Below are 8,825 nucleotides of genomic sequence, written 5' to 3' on the forward strand. Positions count from 1 at the left end.
GCGACCGCCTTCACGAGGGGGGATCTGTCACGTGGAGATCACGTGACATACGCGTGAGACACACCCTACACTCACCTCCTTCTTGGAAACAAGCAAGGGCGAATGTACGAGTACATTCGACCTTGTTTTGTCTGAATGTTGCGGTAGCATCACAGGACGCTTGCACCTTCTCTAACGCTTCGGGGAAACAAGCAAGGGCGAATGTACTCGAACGTTCGGCCTTGCTTTGTAGTAAATGGTTAAGGGTATCTTCTTCTTTTGTAGAAACAAGCAAGGGCGGATGTACTCGTACAACCGACCTTGCTCAGTAATAAGTCATACGGGTTATTTCGATTGTTCGTAGAAACAGCAAGGGCGAAAGCACTCGATGATTCAACCTTGCTGTTCACCTACCATAAATAGGTGGTGTAGTGTCTCTTGAATGTAATGTTCTTACTTGACGTCTTACAGTGTGGACGTCCTAATACACTCGTGTTACACATCACCCCCAAGTGTAACAATATGTAGTAAAAATATAAGAATAAAACAAAATTAAACTAAAGTAATAAAATTAGGCGCAAAGATCTTATGATTACGAAAAACCAAGCCACGCTTTTTTTTTAAGATGCACACCAATACGTGGCCTAAACCAGGGAAAGCTAGGGCTATATAAGCAGCAAGCATCACAAAAAAAAGCCAGTCTATTTTGCTTTTCGTAAAATGGAAACCAACTTTTCAGACGAAGAGTCAATCTCGAGTGAGGAGCTCAATCAGATTATTGGAACACTGATTGGGACTCCTACTACGAAGAATCTCTGATAAGACCGTATTCGCGTCAGCAAACCCCCTGGCAGCTCATCTCGTTCGGACCCGCGTTATCAGGATGTAGATCCTGATGATCCGGTGTATATAGCTGCCTGTAGGGAGTAAGTAACCTAGATCGCCCTTATTATTTTTATTTATTTATTCATTTGTTTTTATTTATTTTTCTCACCTAACAAAAAAAAAAAAAAAAAAACACATTCTTTTTTGTTCCTTGAGGGGGAGCGTAGCCTAAAAGAAAAGCAGGAGAAACAGGCCATCGCCGAAAAAGAAGAAGTAGCCGAAGCTTACGAAGAAGCTTTGGCTAAATCGAAAAGAGAAGATGCAATCCTAGAAAAAAAGAAAGGCGAAATCATCAGATATGCTAAAGGGAAATTTTTTCCCTTACCTAGCCGTTTCGGTTCCACGACGGAACCGAACGACTGGGATACGGCATCAGACAATTTTTTGCCTGAGCTAGATCTCGAGAGTGACACAACTCTAGAACATAGAGACAATATACCCTTAACAGAAGATAATGCAGACCCTCTTCAGTCCCCAAAGACCGATATTGATCTGCAACCGGCGGGTAACGATACAATCGTCACAGAACCTCTAAACGAAGACAAACCAGAAAATGACACTTTAGAAATAACTCTTCTAACTTCCCAGCCTGACCTTACTATCGTAACAACTGATCCCACTTTTACCGTCCAACAAGCACGCAGTAAAAGGATTGTAAAGAAACCTCAAAGGCTAATAGAGGAATAATAGAGTCTGATGTTCTTGCAAACAAAACAAAACAAAACAAAATTAAATGTAGAAACAAAACTAAATAAAACTAAAAGTAATAAAAAATTAAAAAAAAAAAAAAGGAAGATCTCATGATTATGAAAACCCAAGCCACCCTATTTTTTTTCTAGGCCCACCAACACGTGGCCTAATCCAGGGGAAGCTAGGACTATATAAAGAGGCAGTTAGCATCGAAAAGTCAGTCCATTCTTTCCACTATGGACGATAACTACCCCGATATAGAATCGATATCAAGTGAAGAACTGAACCTGATCGGTTCGTTCTCGAATAACGATTGGGATTCCTATTTAGAAGAGTCCCTCATTCACCAAAATTCGCGTCAGGGTACACCCTGGCCTCTAATTTACTTTGGACACCCACGTTATCAGGATTTAGATCCTGATGACCCGGTTTATATCAAAGCATGCAAGGAGTAAGTAACACGAGAAATAATTAATTTTTCCCAAATATATTTTGTTTTATTTGTCATTTTTTTGTATGGTTAGCTTAGAGGAACAGAGGGAAAAAGAAGCGATAGCACAGAAAGAGGCAATAGCCAAAGCTTCCGAAGAAGCTGAGGCTAAAGCAAAACAAGAAGAAACTTCACTTAATCTAATGAAAGAAAAAATCGTTAGCTGCGCTAACGGGATATTTTTTCCTCTTCCTAGTCGTTTTGGTTCCACGACCGAACCAAATTACTGGGATTCAGAAGCGGATTTGGAGCGCAAGCTTTAATGCCAATTCTGGTACGAGAACAAAGAGAAGACTGAGGCCTTAAAAATTTTCTTTATCGGTATGGGTCTACTGCTTGGATTGGTAAGCGTGTGCCTACAATGGTTCAAGCAGTAGGAGCACCATACCTCCATTTTTCTTGTCTTTTCAACTCTACAGAATTAAAAACAATACAACCTCCATATTATTACCTTGTAATTTATTCATTCCATAATACGAACAAACAAAAAAACCGTTTACAAACGGCTGGGAACATATGAGCTGGTGGGAAACATTCAAGATCATCATGTTCTTCATTGGTCTAGCAGTTGTAACAGAATTCCCATTATTCAATCATGGCTTCTTCACTTTATCTCCCCCACATCCATCGTCACACAGCCTCCACTTGAACCCACCATAAGACTGCAAGCAGCAACAGAACGGACATATTTCCCATCGACTTCCCAAAAGACACCTGCACCACCCGAAGACATATTCTTACATCAGCCGACTAACACGGAAGCACCCTCGTCTAGCCGAAAACTTCCAGAACATCTTCCTACCTGTTCTTACGCCTAGAATATTCTTGCACCTGTACCACGTACGCCAGAATATTCAACCCCTTTTTAGATTAAGATCACAATGCATAAATAACCCTTAGATTTAGAAATATTTTTACTAATTATTCACTTAAACCCTAGTTAAGTGACCTGTCCGAACTGTCACCACAGTTCGGGGGTGGCTTTAACGCAGGACTATTAAATACTAATTTATATCTCAAACTCTCGCTATCTCCCGTAAATTTTACGGCCTAAAACTATAATTCTTCTCCCCCCTCCATGACTCATCCTAGCGGATGGGTACTTCTTAACCTCCCTAACATTCGACTTAAATGAGTTGACAAAACTGTCAACTCGAGTCAGGGTCTCTTTTGCACGGAGCCTTATTTCCCTATTGTTTGCTTTATTCGGGTTACGGCCGCATCTTTTCCATATAAAAAGGCCGTGATTTTCCTCTCAAAGTCAGTTCCTTTCGGGCTCCCGACGAGTTCCTTTTTTCTTAGTTTCCTTTCCGGTTCCATCCCGGTTCCCTTCTGAGCTCTGTGACCTAACGACTCTGTTTTAAGGTATCAGTTCAGTTCAGTTATCTTAATTCAGTGAATTGGATATTCTGTCTCACGTTGTTCAACTGTTCCCAATTGGTATGTCACACCTCATCTAAATTATAATTGTAGACTTAGACATAGTAACTAATACATTTGCATTGTGGATCAGCTGTCTCTGTTATTTATTTTAAACGGCTTTAAATTTGATTATTCCGTAAAGTGAAGAATGAATAAACCCATGATCTCGTTTCACATATATATAAATAAAAATACCTGTATATACAATGCCTGGGGACAAATTTTACTTTCACTTTCAACAATCTGTATAAAATAGTAAATAGCAACAGTAACTGACACCTAGCGGTCAATTTTTGAAACCTGTGAAAAAGATTTTTTTTTATTCTCAACATTTATTTTATTTTCTTTCCTCCTTCCTTCACTCGCACTGAAAAAAAAAACCGTTCGCTTTTTTGGTGGGGGGGGGGGTTAGTTTAAAACAAAAAAGGGAAAAAGGAGCATTCGCTACCAAGGGAAGAACGAATAAACCCATTATCTCTTTACACTTTCATTCCAACTCTTACAGTACCCTCCCAAAATAATCAACACTTCCCCGTTTTTCGCCCTTTATAACATGGGCTCTTATGGAGAAACGTCTCCTTAGTTTTTATTTTTTTACTCATTTCCCCTTAGAGTTAAATTTTAAAAAAAAATTCAGCTTACTCATTGATGAGTTTGCTTTAGAATGATGTGTGGCGCAATAATATAACGGTAATCCCCTGAACGGTTTTTATGCGTTCAGGTGTTGATAATTTTTCCCTTTTCTCCGGTTTGCGCCGCCATTAATTTAGTACTGGTTACCCCAAAAAAACCCTTTTTTATTTTATTCATAGCTGCTTAACGGAGAATCACACTAACTTCTAGTTTGATTCGTCGTAATCAGCGTAAGTTAAATTTTTATTCTTATAATTAAATATTTTTTTTGTTACATTAACCCCATTCTAAAAATACTTAAATAGGGGCAAAATTTTTTTTCAGATAAACATGGAGGTTATGTATGGGTAACTCGGGTAGAGATTACCTTTGTTCCCACTAGAGGCGCATGTTACAGCGCTCTTTATATTTGTATTCCCTTCCATAATTATATTTTCCTTGAATGCCATATTCAAGGCAGTGACGTTTGCTGGGCTATTTGCTATAGCTGTTTTGTTTTGGTTTTTTGAATTTAAAACAGCTTGTTTTATACAAACAACAGCCGTGTACCACAAGTTACCCATACATAACCTCCATGTTTATCTGAAAAAAAATTTTGCCCCTATTTAAGTATTTTTAGAATGGGGTTAATGTAACAAAAAAAAATATTTAATTATAAGAATAAAAAATTTAACTTACGCTGATTACGACGAATCAAACTAGAAGTTAGTGTGATTCTCCGTTAAGCAGCTATGAATAAAATAAAAAAAGGGTTTTTTTGGGGTAACCAGTACTAAATTAATGGCGGCGCAAACCGGGGAAAAGGGAAAAATTATCAACACCTGAACGCATAAAAACCGTTCAGGGGATTACCGTTATATTATTGCGCCACACATCATTCTAAAGCAAACTCATCAATGAGTAAGCTGAATTTTTTTTTTAAATTTAACTCTAAGGGGAAATGAGTAAAAAAATAAAAACTAAGGAGACGTTTCTCCATAAGAGCCCATGTTATAAAGGGCGAAAAACGGGGAAGTGTTGATTATTTTGGGAGGGTACTGTATATCTCGCGCCAAACTACCCGAATTCATCGTCCTGTTTGACACCGTACTTCACCATCTGACAACATTTCAATGTTATCTGTTGTCGCCTCTACCACTCTAATGAAGGTACATTTATTTAAGCAGCCAGTCACTCCTTATCCTCAACGAATACAACACATCACCGTCATCAAGCAAGACCGTCTTTGTCGACTAGCAACGTAACGAAGACAATGGAGCCCTTAGTCGATACCAACAGCGCTGATAGTCCGTTTATTGAGGATGAAGAAACTATACAGCACCGCAGACGATCCATTCGAGCTTTTCAAAAAGGTACAAGCGAGCAACAAAAATGATAAGAAGAAGGAAGAAAATTGGCGAATGAAGCACTATGAAAACGGCCCAGTTTGTGCTAAACGCAAAGCTTAAACATCCGCTTATATAAACAGCCGAGAATGGCAGGGCAGCGAGTCTACCATCAACAATAGTCGTTGGAACCGATATTCTTGGTAGTCAAGCTCAGTCCTGTATCGCTAATCGTTACACTACAAATCTTGCTAACAAATCTGCTTTTCTTTACCTTTAGCTTTCTTTCGTCACAGCGCTTACGAATATGAGGAAACGGAAAGTCAATGTGACCAGCATTACGGCATTAGGAATCCATTTGTGTTTTCACAAACAAATACCTAAAGCCGTACGGGCTCTGCATAGACTTTTTAGCCGACTTATGAAACCGTTTGCAACCTACACCCGACTGAAAACAGAAAGACGAATGAAGGGTTCCTTTATGCTTGTGTGGTTCCCTTACTTCTCTACAAGTCTCACAGGCAGAAGGGGAAGCGCTAGCGCCATCTAAGATAAAAAAAAATTCAGAATATTGCTGGCTATAGCAAAAGAAAATGCAATTTTACGCAATTCAGTCCTTGAATCTTTTGTCTCATGCAACAGCTTTAAAAAATATTACATTCACAGATACTATTTGCTGGGTTTTTTTTTTTATGTTTTCAGTATACCTAAGCATCATACTCTGATATGTCTCCATTAATTGTGATACAGTAATCAACATGTTCTATATCACTTGAAACTCAGTAATTTTTGCGGAAACCTTTTTCAATCGCTGGTCCCACTAATCTGTAAAAACTTCTCCAAATCACGATAACCAGTAACCGGTGCAAAGATTTTCACCGAAAGTTTTTTGTTGTTCTTTTACTTTCCTTTATTCATCTTTTTAGTATGTGCTGGCTCCGTGAAAGAAGAAAAAAGAGTAGACTTAGTCATTTTGGACGAGGGCATGTTACTGATGACAGCAGATAAAGCATAGTAAAAAAATTGTTACGCACTTGAATGCATAATAAAAGTCATTTTACCAGAAACTCTGGACATGTTTTTTCCCCTAAATTGTGTAGATATACTAGTTTAAAAATTATATACTAGTTCTAAATTAGTTTTGGCCGCTCCTGTGTATCATGTGCTGTAGTGTGCTGGCTGTTGATTTTCGTTTTTCCTTACAATAAAAGCTATTTTTGGTGTTCCTTGTGAGCCAAGGCATGATTTACCTTATTTGAGCTTCTCCATCTACTTCAACCTTTCACCTTACACTACCGTAAATGTAGTGTAAGTATATTTAATTAAGTTAACTTAATTTACGAGCATGCTAACTTAACCTAAGCTACGATCATAACTGCGATTTTCTTTTCTTTTCTTTTTTTTTCTTTATGTATGCACCATATATACAGTATATATATTACAATGAAACAAACAAAAAAATACTATAGCCTACCAAATATGTGTATTTTTCCAAAGACATAGAACGGCTTTAGGGAAATTTTCCGACTGGATACTGCAGCTGCCTTGCGAACAGGGCTATGTTTTCTTATTTTGGCGCCTAGTCGAGATACAACATTTTAAATTTTTTAAATGGTCCCCAAACTGTAACAAAAAAAAAGATACGGTACAGGTAAAGAACAAAGATGAGGCGTCCCTCCACCTCTCTTTTGGTAAAACCGGTACTGAACATGAAGCGGTATGCTGCTATTGACTTTTCTGGAGTATTCGGTCTGATGCTAGAAATGTGATGTCGCAAAGTTTTTTTCTAACATAAGCATAAAGGCAGCCGTGATGTTAGACAGGAACGACATCGCTGTACGATAATGGGGAAATAGAAATAGAAAACCTTTTTTAAATAGTGTGCTGATTTCAAAATTCCTCTAATAAACATCCATTTATTGTTACAAATAAAAGAAACTGACATTTTCTACCAGCAATCTCATCAAGGCTGCTTCCAAATGAATACTTTTATAGCATCCAGTAAGTCTGGTACTGCTAAAGATGCGCTTACTATGCACACGTTACCAACTTGAAAAATAATCTGATGTATTCCAAACATGCTCTCATTATCGTCTAGGAAATATTCTTGATATGTTAGTTCTTATGAAGAAGTTTTCTGCCAGTAGTAGAGTCGTAAATGCGAGTAACTTAGCATTTCCTACTTTAACCATTTACCTTTACCTTCGTATTTTGACGTTCTTCTTCACGAGAACGTTCCTCCTACAAATGTTCTTATGGCTGTATATTCTGTCTGTGAACTTCACTATCAACATTTTTTTTCTAAGTTTTTCTCAGAAGTAAGTAAGTTTCTCAGAAGTAAGTAGTTTAGCTATATCAGCTGAACAAAAGAAATAGCTATATATGGCTAAAACAAGCTGTTCAAGTTAATATAGGGGGTAAAACATCAAAAATGATAAGGAAGTTCATGTCTACTTACTTGTTTGATACAGATTGAATAACAACTTCAATGGTCCCACTATATTCCATTCGCTACGATGGTGTCCTGTTTAATTCAAAATACGTAAAAGAATCAAAACGTAAAACATTTAAAAGAAGTATTTATCAAGTTTGTGTGAATAGATATATGATTGGAGCCGTACCGCCGCCGAGGCAAATAGGCCTACGTACTTTCTCGACTTTCTCTAACTTTAGTAAGACACTTCTAGTTAGTTTGTGGTATTCCATCCATTGAAGCGAATTTATTACGTCTTAGTTCCACGGAGCCCAGTGACGTTTTAAGGTAATAAATTCAGGTTGGAAAGGTTAAAACCGATAGCTTTCGTTGGCGTCCGGGTTATTACTTAGCTCCGTCATGCAAAGCATGATGCCATGCTTCCCCCTCTAACCTTGAAGCTGAGAATTGTAACCTGAAAAGGATGAGACCAAAAAGTAGAGGGATTGAAAAAAGGGGGAAAAAAGAATGTTTCCATTGAGCCCATCCCGGTCTTCCGTGTTGGTTCCTTCAATACTGGTCAAGCAGGGCAATCTGCTTTGACCATCTTACTAGGTTATACTTATATCACTGGGTAGGTCTCTAGTCTTTTAGTGTAAAAGGTAAGCGTACTTCTTCTTTCACGATCTGATTCTTTCACAAGATCTACTAGTTCTCTTCCTAGTAAATCTTTGGATATTTTTATCTGCGATACAAGAAAATACACTGTTTCAGCAAAGTGGGTTTGAAAAGCAACCATCGAGCGGAAGAGATAGAGGAGATTTATTAATTTATTATAAATATTTAACGACAACTTCACAACTACTGGTCGGGCGTTCAAGGTTCTGGGGAAACTATGGAACACCGTAAGCGGCCTGAACAAGAATTGAATCGAATGGAACTGAGCAAAAACAGAGAGTTTTAGCATTGTTTCAGCTTTTTTCAGCAT

General features: G+C 38.0%; 1 long non-coding RNA gene across 2 annotated transcripts; it reads right to left on the minus strand.

Annotated features, from left to right (window-relative positions):
- Positions 1–7,056: 7,056 nt before the first annotated feature.
- Positions 7,057–8,811, minus strand: LOC123467645. Of its 2 annotated transcripts, none has more exons than XR_006641825.1 (3): positions 8,510–8,811; positions 7,883–8,312; positions 7,057–7,258 (listed from the first exon to the last, which is right to left on the minus strand). It is a non-coding gene; the product is annotated as an uncharacterized LOC123467645 (long non-coding RNA). The 2 variants fall into 2 exon arrangements; XR_006641826.1 differs by having other exon boundaries at positions 7,057–7,561; positions 7,627–8,312.
- Between the last annotated feature and the right edge of the window lie 14 nt (positions 8,812–8,825).

This window comes from Daphnia magna, unplaced genomic scaffold (assembly GCF_020631705.1).
Source record: "Daphnia magna isolate NIES unplaced genomic scaffold, ASM2063170v1.1 Dm_contigs212, whole genome shotgun sequence".
Taxonomy (NCBI): Eukaryota; Metazoa; Arthropoda; class Branchiopoda; order Diplostraca; family Daphniidae; genus Daphnia; species Daphnia magna.